The sequence below is a fragment of the Eumetopias jubatus genome, unplaced genomic scaffold (genome assembly GCF_037043125.1).
Source record: "Eumetopias jubatus isolate StellerSeaLion01/CBP00866 unplaced genomic scaffold, mEumJub1_p1.0 scaffold_5, whole genome shotgun sequence".
Lineage (NCBI taxonomy): Eukaryota > Metazoa > Chordata > Mammalia > Carnivora > Otariidae > Eumetopias > Eumetopias jubatus.
In genome coordinates, this window is record NW_028274811.1 from 59749806 (window position 1) to 59767309 (window position 17504).

Genomic DNA, 17504 nt, shown 5'->3' on the forward strand with positions numbered 1-17504 from the left:
CCACTACACTGCACAACCTCTCTCATATACACAGCTGCTGCTTTTATCAGACTCAGTCCAAAATTTTCTGTTGTGTAGATAACCTGGAACTCATTAAATGTTACCACTTCACTCATAATACATAACCCCACCATGCTGGAAATTAAAGGGTAAATCATTTACCATCATCCCAAGGCCTTGGGGATCCTTGAGGATGACTAATACAAATCACTAAGCCCGAGTATCTTTGCCAGCATCCTCAACCAGGGCCATCCAGCCTCTGTTTGGACTTTTCCAGTAGCAACTCACTACCTTGCAAGATCACATATTCTTTTCTAAGATATGTTTCATTCTTTGAAAGTTATTGCATACATTAACCAGGAATCTACTTATCAACAACTTTTGCCTATTTGTCCACATATTAGTCTCTGGGCAGCCACAGAAAAAAATGTATAGTTTCTTCCATATGCTAGCTCTTCAAAAATTTAAAAGTAGATGTCATGCTTCCCTATACTTACTCTTCCTCGTTTCCCCCAACCAAAGACATAGACTTTTAAGATGTGCCTTGCCATACTAGCACCGTGAATTGGACAATTAACTTTTCCATCTTAATTTTCTCATCTCTTAAATGAGGATAACAACAGAACCATCTTCATTGGATTAATAGGAGGATTAAGTGTAATAACAAGATACTTAGGAAGAGTGTCTGGCATATAGTAGGCATTCAGTGTACATAATATAGTGTAATATAATTAAGTGACTTGGTTCCCAATCGCCTCATCCCCATGTTGACTCTCCTCTGGGGGCCACACTCCAGCATCAAAGTCTCTGCTTAAGTTTAGTACCTGGTCTTGAACCTCGTACTCCAGGAGTGGATGCTCGCACAACAGCTTGATAGATGAAATAAATAAATGAATAAATCTTTTTAAAAATCTTTATATATTAAAGTCATTGTTTTCTACATATACTTTACAAGTATTTTGAAAGTGTAGTGGAAGTAAAGATCTCTTTTACATTTTCAGCAAAATGATTAAGTATCTATGGAAAAAATTAAGAAAGGTACAAGAGCTGTTGAAGGGAATTTGAGGATGCTACCATAGGATACAGAATAAGACGAATAAATCTATGCATGCTTATAAAGAGAAAGACACAATCTTGTAAGATGCTAAGTTATTCTAAATTGACTAATAAATGTAATATAATCCCAATGAAAAATATCATGAGGATGGAGGGGAAATAGACATGCAAACTCTTTGGTTCATATCAGGAGAAAAACCATAATGGTTATGGGAAAATTAGAAAAAGAGAGGTAGTCAGGAAGATGTAGCCTTGCCCAAAAATCACTATATGTAACATAGCTGGGGTGATTAAAGCCACCGAATATGTGCATTAAAAAAAAAAAAAGAAGGATCAATAGAAGTTAATGTATGATAAAGGGAGCATTTCAGGTCAGTGAGGAAAAACTGGATTGTTTAATAATGACGGACATTTGGTCAATCATATGGAAAGAAAAAGTTAGATCTCTTAGAACAAGTTCAAGGTTGATCAAAGTTTTAAACATAAATGCATAAAAGAAAAGCTGTAAGAGAAAAAACATAAATTTTACCATACAGAAAATTTAAATGTCTGCACAAAACTCAAAAGACTCTAAATAAAGGTAAAGTCAAATGGGAATAATGTGTAACAGGGTTAGTAACTGCTGTTCCAGGAAGGGAATCTTGAGCCGTCTTAGTTCAACTCTCTTCCCATCTACGCAGATGTTATGAGGGTGAGGCTCACCTATGAGACTGGCGATCAGAACTCCATTCCACCGCATTCTCTTGGGCTTCCAAGTGTTCTGAGAGGGAGCTGAATGCAGCTGGGGACCAAGCAAAGCCTTGGAGTCAGCACTGGCAGCGTCACCCCTCTTCGACAATCACTATTCCACTGTAAGCTGTGATGCTGGGAGTCAGAGGCGCCGGGAAGCGCAGTGCCCCTGGCAGAGATGATGTGAGCTTCCAGGTACTGACAGAGATTTCAGGCAGCTTCTGGGCATTGACACATTATCCCTTAATGTGGTACTTGCCAGGCCCAACTTGACCCTTCCTTTCCCAGGCAACAGATCCTTTCCCTTGTTGGGCAACTTCTGGGGATCAGCTCCTGCACCCCACGCACATACACATCATACTGCCTTCTCCCCATTTCCCTCGATGCCCACAACCTTTTAAGGTTTTCAGAGAAACCCTCTTTTCCTGTTACTCTATGGGTTATAATAGGACTTTAGACCAAAATCAATAGAAAAATGAGGTCCACTTTCCATCTTTATTGGAGGTGGGGGAAATATTTGCCTTAGAGCTTTGCAGTGTAGGGAAAAGGGAGGGATAAAAGATTTACATATTAAAGCAATCTGAATGCTCATATCCTGTCACAAATACTGCATACATTTGAGAAACTAAGAGAGGCTTTCCAGGGTGTGCCTGGGTGGCTCAGTTGTTAAGCATCTGCCTTCAGCTCAGGTCCTGATCCCAGGGTCCTGGGATCAAGCCCCGCATCAAGCCCCGCATCAGGCCCCGCATCAGGCCCCGCATCAGGCCCCGCATCAGGCCCCGCATCAAGCCCCGCATCAGGCTCCCTGCTCGGCAGGAAGCCTGCCACTCCCTCTTCCACTCCCCCTGCTTGTGTTCCTGCTCTCACTATCTCTCACTCTCTCTCTCTGTCAAATAAATAAATAAAATCTTTTAAAAAAAAAAAAGAGAGGCTTTCCTTACCCTATAGATTAGGAAATCTATTTCCTTAACCTATGAAGGATAGGAAAAGGTATGCAACAAATTCAAAATTAGGTAAGTACATGTCAAAACAATGAAATCTCTTTTTTCACCTATCACTGATAAAAACCAAAAATTGGTAATACGTTATGGTAATAAGGATCTAGGGGAAAGGACGCTATCATACATAGGCTTTATGTGGAAGTATAAACTGGTACTAACTATTTGAAAAGAAATTAGGCCATGGCTATCAAAATTTAGAATTCACATGCTCTTAAACTAGCAGTGTCATTTCTAGGAATGTAACCTATATTTATCTTCATATTTGTGCAAAAGTACATATCTGGAAATTACAAAAATATCCATAATGAAACATTAGTTAAGAGAATTAAGGAACATCTACAGGATGATAAACCATGGAGCAATTAAGAAGAATACATTAGGTCAACATGTACCAAAATGGAAGGACCTCCTAGATATGCTGTTAAATGAAAGTGTGCTCCTACTGTGTTCGCGTAGAGTATTTCCAGGAGGAATGCCTCCTTCCTATGAAAAGGAAACTAGTGACTAAAACTGATGCCGGGTGAACTGGGGAGACCCCAGGCCCTGAGGCCTTGACTCAACCCATCCCAAAGAAGTCACCGAAGTTTCTTGGTGTCATCACAATAAAGAATTCAAGGACAGACACACAACACAAGCGGGAAAGTTTATAAAAGCAAAAGTACATTCTCTGAGCGAATATGAAAGCCAGTGACCTCAAGAGAGACAGAGCTGCTGACCTGGGGTTTGGGTTTCTATCTTTTATTGACAATCTTTAACTAGGGGTTGCAATATTCATCACTTGGAGCAGGGATTTCTTGGAAGCAGGTTTTTCATGCCTTTTCTTCCTTACTGGGTCAGGGCTTTCCTGTCATGGCACCCGCCAACTTGGACCTGTCTGGTTTGATCTGGCTTCTTGTGGAGTGCTACCATGACAGGCCTCTGACTTTCCCAATAGCTGGCCATGACTTCCTCCATGCTGGCCTGCCGAGTATCCTGTTAGAACCTAACTAACTGCCTACCTTAACAAAACTATGGTACAGTAGGAAGACTTCTTTTTCTCTGATACCTTTTTTCGTGTCTTAATGTGGGTAGCTATTATTTTTTCAATAAAATTAGTTTTAAAACTTATACCAAGATTGCTCATTGCAAGAGGAGAAATCATCAGACCATGGGTTCCTTGTTGTGACACAGTATTAGAAACACTGCATCATCAATGATATATACCAGCCAAAAGTACCTGAGTGGAATATAATCCAATTTAGAGGAAACACAAGTGATATAGGAATAAGGTCAACAATACCACAAGGAAGCAATCAGGAGAATCATATATTCTATAGGAAAGCTGGTCTGGTCTATTCCACAGGTCAGTACGTTGGGATTGCTCATCTATATATAAGAAACCAATGCGGGGCGCCTGGGTGGCTCAGTCGGTTGAGCCTCCGACCCTTGGTTTTGGCTCAGGTTGTGATCTTGTGATCTTGGGTCCTGAGATCGAGCCCTGTCTCCAGCCCCATCAGATGTGGCGGGCTCCGCGCTCAGCGGGGAGTCTTCTTGTCCTTCTCCCTCCCCCTACTTGCTCTCTCTCTCTCAAATAAATAAATAAAATCATAGAAAAAAAAAGAAAGAAACCAATGCAATACATAGTCCTGAATTGGATCCTAGTTTTGACAAACCTACGATAAAAGACCTTTTGGGTACAAACTGGGAACATCTGGATACAGACTGGGTATTAAGGAATCAGAATTAATTTTGACTACATAGAAAAATGTCCTTGCTTTTTAGAGATGCATATGAATTTTTTAATGCACACTAAAATGTTAAATTACTGTTTAAAATTTACTTTAAATATTTCAACATATAAAAATGAGGGTTTTCTTAAAAAGCAAAATTTCTACAGGTTCTGATTTGGCAGGGGGAATTAAAAAGAACAAGGTAATCCTCAAAAATGAAGACTGCTCAGTGAAACTAAGAACAACTGGCTCGAACCAGCTCTTTCCAGTTTCACAGCAGATGTTTACTGTACTAGGGAGTTACCTAGAAGAGTAGATGGCCCCTGATAAACCCTGTAGTGCTGCGTGTAGAATCAACAGTGCACACCAGCAAATAGCTGTAAGAGATGGAAGAGATGTGCGGAATCTAAGGGGTGAAGTTCAGCTGGAGAAACAATTCCCTTCACAATGAGCACAGACAGGATCTGATTCCCTTCTGCAAAACCGTAAGCAGAGTTAAGCAACTCATTTTGGCTGTACAGTCAACTGCCTTGAAGATCAGCACACACTTTGTTTAATCAATAATGGAAATGGTGAGAAGAATTTCAGAAGGCTACAATTTTGCCTGCCATCAGTGTTATTTTACTCAAGAGTCCTGAGCAAAGGAGATGGAGCATGCTAAATGGCATTGCTGGTGCTCTGCAGCCACCTGTCCTTTCATCCTGTTATTTAGTCAGAGCAGAAAAGAGAGAAGGGGAAAGAGAAGTTGTACTCTTCATGATATAGATCCAGATAAGCTGGCCTCTTCAAAGCAGAAAAATGGAAGAAGCATCTTTCCAGTTGATGGTATGACCTACCCTGAGGGTTCTGTGCTCTCGTAACAATTATATCCACTCTCGAGGGCACATGATATGATGAGCACTGGGTGTTATACTCAACTAATGAATCATTGAACATTATATCAAAAACTAATGATGTACTGTACCCTGGCTAATTGAATTTAAATTAAAAAAAAACCAATTATATCCACTCTCAATCACTGGCTCATCCATTCATTATTCAAGTAACGTGTACTTAGTGCTTGACCTATGATAGTCATGGCACCCTTCCTATATGCTTGATAGTACACAATACTTATCATAAAAAAGTACAATACAGTGTCAGTCCTCCCTGGATCATTCCTATTTACTTGCCTGTCCCTACTTGAGGGGACAGAGGGAATATCTTGTTAATTGTTATTTTCCCAGGGCCTGGCACATTGTAGGACTCAAAAAGATTTGAATGGATGAATGAATGTACAAACCAAGGGATACAAAGACGACTACACCACTGTCTTATGCTGCCTTGTTGAATTCTCTTGCCAAAAATATTTGGAGGAACAAGTACATGATATATGACAGACCAGCATTAGATTGCACTGATTCAAAGGAGCTGAAGTTGGGGAGACTGGTGGGAGGCAGGAGGGGGCATCAGTAAGTGGAATGGCAGGTTCTGCGAGCAGAAAGACTAAGGGAGCCAGCTCAGGCAGGTCCAGGCTGCAAGAGCTTAGGGAAGCATTAGGACAGAGGAGAGGGCTGGGACTCAGGGTCATCAGTAATGGGGAAAAGTGCCCATTTAAAAGCGTGCCAATGCCATTTAAAATATGGAAACCATTTTAAAGTCCCAAAACAGTAAAGTCAACACAGCCATTTTAATTTTCTCTAAAAGATGAGTCTGGGACACTGTGTTCCAAACCACTTTCAGCAACAGCAAAATTGGTAAATCATCCTCTTCTGATTAGGAGATTGAGAAATACTGGTCCCCCCGTTCATGAAAGTTGGGCTTCTTTCCATGCTGAAGAAGCCTTATACGTTGCTATGATGAACATGTATATATATATATATATGCATATATTCTGATTTTACAGGCAATACGTACCTCCCCTACACTCCCACTAAAAATACTTCTTTCCTTTACCTACATGCTCATTCATTTTTTCATTCATTCCTGTATTCAACAAATATCTACTAAGACTCTTATGAGCCGGGCTCTGTTCTAGGTGCTGGGACTATACGGGGTGAACTACTGGCCTGGTTTGTCCAAGATAAACCCAGTTTTAGCACCGAAAGTCCTGTGTGCTGGGAAAGCCCTCTCTCCTGGACCAATGTTGGTCATCCCAGAGCCCAGAGAGTTGAGATTTTAGTTAGAGAGGGCCCTAGGAGGCCCTTGCTAAAGGTTATTTTCAAGAAAAGCCCTGGAGTAGATAACAACAATGGTCACATAGATTTCTTGGAGAAAAGCAGTCCAGAAAGGTCAGAGCCCAAGGTGCCTCACTGGCCCCACATGCACAAGGAGCAGCCAAGAAGCCAGGGGTGCTGAGGACACGTGAGAGGAGAGACACCGGAGATGAGATCTGAGGAAAAGGGGAGTCGGATTATGTGAGGCCATGTCAGTACCAGCAAGGATTTCGGGTTTCCCTGAGTGATGGGAGAGGGCACGGGAGGGTTTTGACCCAGGAAGGGACAGGATCATTTTGGCTGCCGTGTTAAGAATAAGCCACAAAAAGGAAACAACAGGACGGGGAGGTGTAGTGTTTAAATTGTCTTTTTATTATTATTATTTTTAGTAATCTCCGCACCCAACATGGGGCTTGAACTCACAACCCTGAGATCAAGAGTCGGCTCTTCTGACTGAGCCAGCCAGGTGCCCCTGAAATTATCTTTTTGAAAGTTCTAGTCCTGGGCGCCTGGGTGGCTCAGTTGGTTGGGTGACTGCCTTCGGCTCAGGTCATGATCCTGGAGTCCCGGGATCGAGTCCCGCGTCGGGCTCCCTGCTCGGCAGGGAGTCTGCTTCTCCCTCTGATCCTCTTCCTTCTCGTGCTCTCTATCTCTCCTTCTCTCTCTCTCAAATAAATAAATAAAATCTTTTAAAAAAATTAAAAAAAAAGAAAGTTCTAGTCCCTCTCAGCTGCGCCCAAGGAAACTGATGGAAAGATTATGCTCCTTTTTGGGGCTCAAAGATGGGTAGGCAGTCAGACAACATGACCACATTAACAAACAGAAATCAAGTATTTGTATTGACTAGGAATACCTCTATGATGCTATCACATTGAAATATAATCATATGCACGAGATAGATATAATATTTAATGCATAATTGAAGTTATAAGCTGAGATATATAAGTTGAAGATAATGGTTGAAATAAAAACTTAAAAGCAGGCAAAAATATCTGTTTAAGTTTTCCAGAAACTTTAATGACAGTTAGGATCTGATTTGAAATATGTACATTTAACTCTCAGTTCTGCTCAAGTTATTTTTCCAGACTTTTCCTGCACATTGAATACTAAACTAGAAATACTACATCTTAGAGCCCAAGGAAAGTAACTCTCCTAGTTCAACTCCATTATTCCTGCTGAGAGGACACAGAGGCCCAGGAAAGTTTAGTGATTTACTCAAGGAGTCTCTGTTGAAAAGAAATCATGTTGGAAGTCCAAACAGTTTCCTCATTTTTTTCAAGAATCTTTTTTCAGAGCCTCCCACAATACAGTGGGGAAGCAGGATGCTTTGCTCAGAAGGGCCCACTATTAGGCTCCCTGCAACATCCAGCCAGAGAGGCTACTCCAGCTTGCCGTGTTCTTCTGCAGATTTATTCCTGCCCCCTCCCGAGTATGCTGTGTCCCAAAGCCTCAAGACATGAGGAATGAGACAAATAAAACCAATTTCCACAGAGGCCGTAATGTAGAAAATATTGCTTCTTTTCCCCCGCTAAATCAAACAATTGAGCCCGCTTCCCCTATAAATCCTCCCCCCTCATTGTGGCATCGTGGCATTCATTTGACAAATGTTTATTGGAGACCTACTTTGTGTCAGGCACTCTACTCAGCAGTGGCCTGCATTTATTAGCATCTATGCTTTAGGATTAATTTGGAATGGATGGAAACTTGCTCCATCTAATAAAAATCTCTTCTTTAAAATGTGGTAGAAAAACCCATCAGCTATCTTCTTTGTAAAACACCATGCAGTTGTTAAAGCAAAAAAAAAAAATAGCCTTTGGAAAACATGTCCTGATTCCTAAAAACATTTTAAGGAGCAGAATAGAACATTTTAAGGTGGATATGATGAAGAAAATAAATCTAATTATTTAATGAGCTAATCAACATAACTAAAGTCACCCGGGTGCATTCTGTATCTCTGTAAGTCTCAGCACTGGATGATGGGAGAGGAGGACTGACTGGGGAGGGCAGCAAGAGCCGAGGTCACCCAAAGGACCAGTTAAAATTTTATTACTTGGCACTTCGCCTATACATGACAAACTACTTTTTATGTTGATGTGACCAAATGTTAGGGACTGGGGTGAGACAGTGAAGAAAGGAGACTAGGTAAAGAGTAGGAGACCCGGGTTCAAGTCCCAGTGGCTCCAATATGATATCTGTGATCTTTACAAGTCACTAAATCACTCTAAGCCCCAACATCTTAAAAACAAACAAACAAAAGAGTCAGGGGAAAAGGTAAACAATGGAATGGGAGAAAATATTTGTAAACTGTGTATCTGATTAAGGGTTAATATCCAGAATATGTAAAGAATTTCTACAGAGTTTAAAGAACTCAGAAACAACAACAAAAAACAACTGGATTTAAAAATGGACAAAGGACTTGATTAGACATTTCTCCACAGAAGATATACAAATGGCCAACAAGCATATGGAAAGATGCCCAACATCACTAATTATTAGGGAAATGCAAATCAAAACCACAATGACATATCAACTCACACCCATTAGAAATAACAAGTATTGACAAGGATGTGGTGAAATTGAAACACTTGAGCACTCTTGGTGGGAATGTAAAATGGTATAGCCATTGTGGAAAACAGTATAGTTGTTCCTCGGGATGCTGGGGTGGCTCAGTCGGTTAAGCGTCTGCCTTAGGCTCAGGTCATGACCCCAGAGTCCTGGGATTGAGTCCTGCATCGGGCTCCTTGTTCAGCAGGGAGCCTGCTTCTCCCTCTGCCTGCCATTCCCCCTGCTGTGCTCTCTCTCTCTGACAAATAAATAAATAAAATCTTTTTTTAAAAAAGGAAAAGAGTATAGTGGTTCCTCACAAAATTAAAAATAGAATTATCAAATGATTCCACTTCAGGGTATATACCTAAGAAAAGCAAAAACAGGGACTCAAACAGGTATTGGTATACCCATGTTCATAGCAGCATTATTCACAATATCCCAAAAGCAGAAGTAATCCAAATAAAAATCAGCAGGTGGGTAGATAAACAAAATGTGGTATATACTTACAATGGAATACTATTCAGCCTTAAAAAGGAAGGGAATTCTGACATATGCTACAACATGAATGAACCTTGAAGACATTATGCTACATGAAATAAGCCAGTTGGAAAAGGACAAATACTGGATGATTCCACTTATACGGGGTACGCATATGTAGTAGTCAAATACAGAGAGACAGAAAGAATGGTCGTTGACAGGAAATGGGGGAAGGACAGAATGGGGAGTTATTGTTTAATGGGTGTTGAATTTCAGTTTGGGAAGATTAAAAAAGTTCTAGAAATGGATGGTGGTGATGGTTACATAATAATGTGAGTGTACTTAATGCCACTGAACTGTACACATGGAAATGGGTAAAATGGCACATTTTATGCCAAGTATATCTTACCACAATTAAAAAAAAAAGACTCAGGAGAATATCTGCCTGGAGTATCTCAAGAGTTGTTATGCAATCAAATTTGGGGACTTGTACAATAAATTAATACTAATAAGCACCCAGAATTAGTTCCCCTATTTGACACTTTAAGGAGCTTCAGGCCAGAATTTCAAGCCACAGCTGCACACCAATAGGACCCTTCTCTGGTGCCACCCGACTCATCCTGCTTGTGGCCCAAGGACTCACCTGGGCAGATGTGACCTCTGTTCCCATTGGCAAATGACCAAAAATGTAAGAGAGGTTACATCCTCAAAGCAACCCTCAATTGCTTGGGGAACAGATCCAGTGGATTGCTGCTCCAGCATCCTCTTCTTCCAAGTAGACAATTCCAACAGATATTCTGGATGATTCTCAGGAGGTCCTAGAGAAGAGGCAATGCAACCCCATTGCTTAGAGTTAGCAACCTTTATAGGACACCACATATGGACCTTATCCCTTGACTGTCTTACTCTACCCACTTCTTCATTCAGGCTGCCTCAAGTCATGTCCCAGATAATCTTCCTGAAACCAAAACCATATCTCAAAAGCCTAATTAAAAACATTATGATCTTAATTTTACATTAATTTTTAAAATATTTTATAGCTTATCAGTTTTTTAAAGACATAAGCAATCCCTAGTTGTGTTCTAAAGTGTGTTTACAAATTTATAAATATTTTGAGACTTTGAACATATTTTCCTACTTCGGAATGTGACTGGGCTCCCAAACCAGCACGAAGTTCCTACTCTGGGAGAAGTGGGAAGGAGTGGTTGGGGAAGGATTTACTAGGGAAAACTTTGACCTAAATCTTAAAGAATAACCAACAATTCAAGGACAGGAAGCCCATTGCGGGTGGAAGAACAACAGAACAGAGCACAGTTTCAGCTTTCACCCCAACTCTATAGGGCCTAATATAGGGACCAGCTATTTAGAGAGGGAGAGCTGGGGGCGGGGTAGGGGGGTGCAGAGGAAGAGAGAGAAAGAGAATCTTAAGCAGATTCGAGGACCAGCACACAGCCCAATACAGGGCTCTCACAACCCTGAGATCATGACCTGAGCCAAAATCAAAAGTCAGTGGTTTAACTAACTGAGCCAGCCAGGCACCCAAGCACCCAGCTCTTTAAAACCTCACTATGGGGATTTCTGAAAGCAGACTTGGTAAGATGGAAAAGAATAACTTCCCTCTGTCATCCCCAGAGGAAGACTGTTGGACACGCAAAGAAAAGAAGCAAGATCAGATTCATTTTATTTCAGAAGGAAATAAGACTAGATGGGTGGGCTGTTCCTAGATTTAACTTCTTTAGGGCTTTCTGCTTTCTGTGGCATAACAAACCAACCCCAGAACCATCTGACCCAACATGGGATGAAGGTGAAGGGATTATCCCTAGAAAGCAGCAATTTGAAGGAAAAAGGGAAGGAAGAGGGAAAATTCCAAGGGATGGCCATGAAAGGAGTAGAGGAGGAGCTCTGGAGGCCAAGGTCACCAGGTGAGAGGGGGCATTCCTCTGTCAATCACTTGCTGCTTAATTTCTTCTGGCTGGTTCAACAAGTATTTATTGAAGAGCCAGGCACTATGCTTTCATCTAACAATTATTACTTACACCTAGAAATAAATAATAGACTTTCCATTAATTGTTGAAAAATAAGCGAAAAGAATAGCAAGTGCAAAAACATCATGTGTTTAGAACTTGTATATTCCTGCACTATATATAAATTATCTAATTCGGTGAGTAAACTGAACTTCCCCTTCTCCCATCTACAGCCCAAATCTTCTCCAGGTAACATGCAGTGGGAACGACATAAAGCCCAAGCCCAGCCCGGAGGGGCAAGAATGAAACGAAGGCCAGAGTAGGCCTTCTAAAATGTATGTCAGTTGAGTGTGGGCTATACTTAGTGACTGGCTTCCAAAGAATAAAGAATAGAAAGGGGAAAACAGTCAGTACTGTTTTCTTCTATTCTTTATTCCAAAGAATAAAGAATAGAAAGGGGAAAACAGGAAAAACCGGGTAGACCCACCTGAACCAAATGACCAGGTTAGCATCACATGCTCAGGTGGATATCAGGCGGCCCTGATACAATGCAAGGAGAAAGGCCCTTCACTTCTTTAGTATTTTTTCCCCAGATCCACTGCCCCACTCTAATCATAAGGAAAATAGCAGACAAATCTAGACCGAGGGATAGTTTACAAAATACCTGATCAGTACTCCCCAAAATTGTCAAGGTCATGAAAAGCCAGGAAATATTGAGAAACAGTCACGGCTGAAAAGACCTGAAGGGGACATTAAGAACTAAATGCCATGTGGTATCCTGGATCGGATTCTGGGACAGAGAAAGGACATTAATGGAAAAACTGGTGAAAACTTTTTAAAGCCTGGAGTTGAGTTAATGGGACTATACCAATGTTGGTTTCTCAGTTTTGAGAAAAGCACCACAGTAAGGTAAGGTAGTATCTTCAGGGGAAACTGAAACTGGGTGAGGCAGCCTGCTTTTAGAAATCTTCATAGCGGGGCGCCTGGGTGGCTCAGCCGTTAAGCGTCTGCCTTCGGCTCAGGTCATGATCTCAGGGTCCTGGGATCGAGCCCCGCATCGGGCTCCCCGCTCCGCGGGAAGCCTGCTTCTCCCTCTCCCACTCCCCCTGCTTGTGTTCCCTCTCTCACTGTGTCTCTCTCTGTCAAATAAATAAGAATTCTAAAAAAAAAAAAAAAAAAAAAAAAAATCCTCGTAGCTAAGTTCTCAAGAGCTGTGTGCTCGGGACGCCTGGGCTGCTCAGTTGGTTGAGCCTCTGCCTTCAGCTCAGGTCGTGATCCCAGGGTCCTGGGATTAAGTCCCGCATCGGGCTCCCTGCTCAGCGGGTAGTCTGCTTCTCCCTCTCCCTCTGCCGATGCTCCCCCCTGCTTGCTCCCCCTGCTTGTGCTCTCTCTCTGACAAATAAATAAATAAAATCTTAAAAAAAGAGCTGTGTGCTCCTATTAGGACCTATGTTGAGGAGGAGAAGATGAACTATCTGTGCAACTTTTCTATAAACCTAAAGCTATTTCAAAATAAAAACCATTATTTTTCAAAAAGAAAGAAAAAACATAATGGTAGGAAAAATCCTCCCACGGCCCCCAGCTCATGCAGGGTAACTGCCAAGTCCTTACAGTGGCCTGTTGGCTCTGTCAAAAGGTGCGACACCCTTCCTGGAATGACCTACTCCCCATCCCTGCTTTGTTTTTCTCCAGGGCATTATTTAACCTTTCCTGACATATACATAACTTAAGCCATTTTTTGTGTTGTCTTTCTCCTCTCCCTACCTGCACTCAGCAACACACACACACACACACACACACACACACACACACACCCAGAATGTAAACAACAGGGCAGCGAGAAATGTTGTCTCTTTTGTTCACCGGGGAGAATAAAGAAGGACTCGATAATTATTTGTTGAAGAAATTAATGAATGCATGAGTCAATCAATGTCTTCTCCCTGAAAACCCTTGACTCTAGAACTCTAGAACTCAGTTTTGATTGTTTTAAGTTCAAAACTAAAATGATTACATGGAGAAAGCAAATGAATATTGATGGTCCAAAGTTAACTAGTCTTCTAGATTTACTAGAGAGATATTTATTCAAATGTATGAAATAATGTAGGTAGAAAGCTGTTCATTTCCATTTTATCTGAAGTGGCAAAGTCTGGAAATAATGTTGCTACCCATCAACAGGGACAGGCTAAATAAATCCTGCTACATTATACAATAAAATATTAAGCCATTTAAAAAAAAGAGGAAGCTCCTTGCCTATTAATGTGAAATGATTGAGAAGATGTGTTAAGGGGAAAAAAAAAAGCAAGCAAAATAAAGACCAGGGTCTATGGTGCACTACTGGTTGGTTAAGTGGGGGGCAAAAATGTTTATACATATTTGTTGTATGTGCATATAATATTTCTGAATGGTCACAAAGGAACTGGAACGTCGGTGGACTGCAGCTTGGTGCCACGAGGAACAGGATGCCCTTTTTAAATTTTTGAATTTTGGACCAAGTAAACATCTTACCTATTTTAATTAACTCATTAATTAAAATGAAATTACCTTTTAAAAAAATGGATCTACACATTATGCAATGCTGATCTAACAGTCATTTAAAAATAAAATGAAACTGACACCCTGAAATAGCGTTTTAATTTTTTTTATTGTTTATTCTAGATCATGCTGGTATAGCTAATCTCATTAACAATTCATGACCTTTTGAATTTGGGGTTCCGTTTGTATATAATAAGTACTGAATTTATTTTTCAAAATGGATTACTTTTATAATAAGAAAACAATTAGAGTTAATTCTGTCTGCCTGAATCATTCCCCACCACCAGTAAAAAGACTGTATTCAAAATCTGGACTGGCCTCTTTTAGATTTTTTTAGTTTATTTAGTTCATTGGACTTTTTGTGGGATACACAAAAGTCCAAGCAGCTGTTTTATGTCATTTTTATTTTTGTTGTTAATTTTTTATTCGAGTATAAGATACATACACAAAACAGTACATATGTTGTAAGTGTACAGCTTAGTGAATATTCATAAGCTGAACACACTTACGTGCATAGCGCTAAGATAAAAAAATAGACTATTATCAGCATCCCAAAAGTACACCATTCCCTCCTCATCACTCTCCCCTCCCCCTAGGGTCATCAATAATGTGACTTCTAAGAGGATAGCTTAGTGTTGCCTGTTTTTGTACGTCATATAACTATAATCTTACAGGATTGCCCTTTTGTGTCTGGCTTCTCTAACTCAACACTGTTTGTGAGCTTCATCCATATCGTCACATGTGGTTATAAGTGAACTATTTCGCATTGGGTACAGCACTCCCTTGTGTAACTATGTCACAATTCATTGATCTATTCTATCGCTGATGGGCGTTTGAGTACTTTTCGGTTTGGGCCATTTAAGAACGTCCTATAAATGTCTTCTGAGGAATGCTCACACATGTTTCCACCAGGAGTAGAACTGCTTGACAGAGATATGTGTAGCTCTAAAAGACACTGGCCAAACATTGTTTTCTAAACAGTTGTGCCAATTTATGCTCCCACCAGCAGCAATGAGAGTTCCAGTCACTGCTCATCCTCCCCAACATCTCATATTTTCCATTTCAGCTATTCTGTTGCATGTGTACTGGTACCATTGGAAGCAGGTTTCTGAAAGTACCAGATTTTTTCCAAAATTCTTTAAGCTGGGTAAGTTATAAAAAAGTTGAAGTGGAATTTAGAGAACCTTATTTTTTTATGGATGCCCTTTTTTACTCTTTGGGGTTCTTATTATATGCATATGTTAAGTTGAAAAATATATATGTTCCTATATTCTTGAGGTTCAGAAGCTGGTGGGTGATGCCAATTTTGCTATTTAGAAATATGTTATTATTTTTCTATATCAACTGAGGGCTGTGTACTGGTAAGAATCTTAAAATAGACTAAAGTCAAGGACCAGTTGACTCCAAAGAAGGTGTTTGAAACACTGTATGAATGAAACATTTTAAGGTTTATCGAATAAATAAATGGGGTTTTAAGCAGAGCAAAGCACCAGTAGAAAACAGAATGACAACCTCCATTTGAAGGTTATAAAACTGAAGACTCAGGCTTGGATCTCCAGCTCTAACCCTCCTTCTTCTCTTCAGGATTTACTTAACCCCAAACAGCTGTGTAAGAGGCCAAAGACTTCAGTGTTATGAACTCGGTCATCTCATTGCTCTAGCAGAGAACAGAGAACATGGGCAGCCTCCCAAGAACAGCTATTACAAAATTCACTCCCCAGGTGGTATGCAAGTGAACTTAGTCCTTTGGGAATGGGGCAAAGGAAGTTTAGAAGTCACACTGATAACTGCTCTAGCTTTCTGACTTCATATTCTTGAGTGCAAAGTGGGGGAGCCTACTTCACAGAGTAGTGAGGGGTAAACAATGCTGTGTATGTAAAAGGCCTAATATAGTGCCTCGCACATAGTAAACAGTGAACTGTGGATATTATTATCTATTGTGGAACTACTAGGTGACTGAATTCTGTTTAATGGCCCTAACTGGGATGGGGGTGGGGAGGTATGATAGCAAACTGAGAAGCTGTGGAAAAAACAAAAATATTTCAACTGCCCATAAATTATTTTGGAAAAGTTAGAGGTGGACAAGTGTCTAAATAACTAAAACTTCCTATATTTAAATACAAATCCTGGGTGGCTCAGTTGGTAGAGCGACTGCCTTTGGCTCAGGTCATGATCCCGGAGTCCTGGGATCAAGTCCCACATCAGGCTCCCGGCTCAGCGGGGAGCCTGCTTCTTCCCTCTGACCTTCTCCCCTCTCATGCTGTTTCTCTCTCTCTCTCTCTCAAATAAATAAAATCTTTAAAATAAATTAAATAAATAAATAAATACAAATCCTCATCTATACATGTATACACTTAGATATGCGTAGAGTTCCTCTGGAAGAATAGGGAATAATGGTTACCTCCTGGGAGGAGCAGCTGGGGAAAGACTTTTTAAAATTTTGCCATGTGTCTGTATTATCTACTAAAAATTCACAATTCATTTTTAAATTAAATGTTAATGCTTTAAAATCTCTCCTAAGTTTTGCTAAATTTAGAACGGTGAAATTGAGAATGTCTGCGTTCCGCTTTTACTGTCAGAGCCCTGATACCGCCCCCTAGCGCCTGGTACCCACCACTACATCTACTCCCTGCCGCCACCGCGGGGCTCACTCTGAACCTGCTCTTTTCTCCAATACTCATCAGGGTACAACTATTAAGTACTCAGTGCATTAACTAAACTTTTAGCTACTTAGACAGTCCATTGCTTTAATGGTCGAAAAAGCATTGGGAAGGATGACATTACCTCATTCCTCATTCTTGCCGGGCAACTGAAACATTACATTATTTAAATTACAACATATGCATCCATCATTCTTACATTTTTTTTTCCCATTTTCAACTTGACAGTTATCACAACCAAAAGGACTTTTCTATTTTCTCAGTTGTATCTCGAGTGCACATCTTAAAAACTAAATTTCTATTAATTCATCATTTGCTACAGTAATCTCCTTCTTTGCATATGTTGAAATGGAAGCTACTGTTGCACGTACAAAATTTCCTTGTGTGCTTTTATTTGGGTAAACGGTTCTGAACTCTGTTTCAAGATTTCTAGTTTTCCTCTAGGATACTTACTGTCATGTTGTAGATTTTTTAAAGTAATGTTTTTTATTATTTTAAAATCTATGTGTTCTCATTGTAAACATATTTTGGAAAATACAGTAAAATATAATGAAGTAAGAGCAAGCCCTAATTCCACCATCGTCAGATAACTACTATCAACATTTCTAACTATTTCCTTCCAGTTTTTCTGATG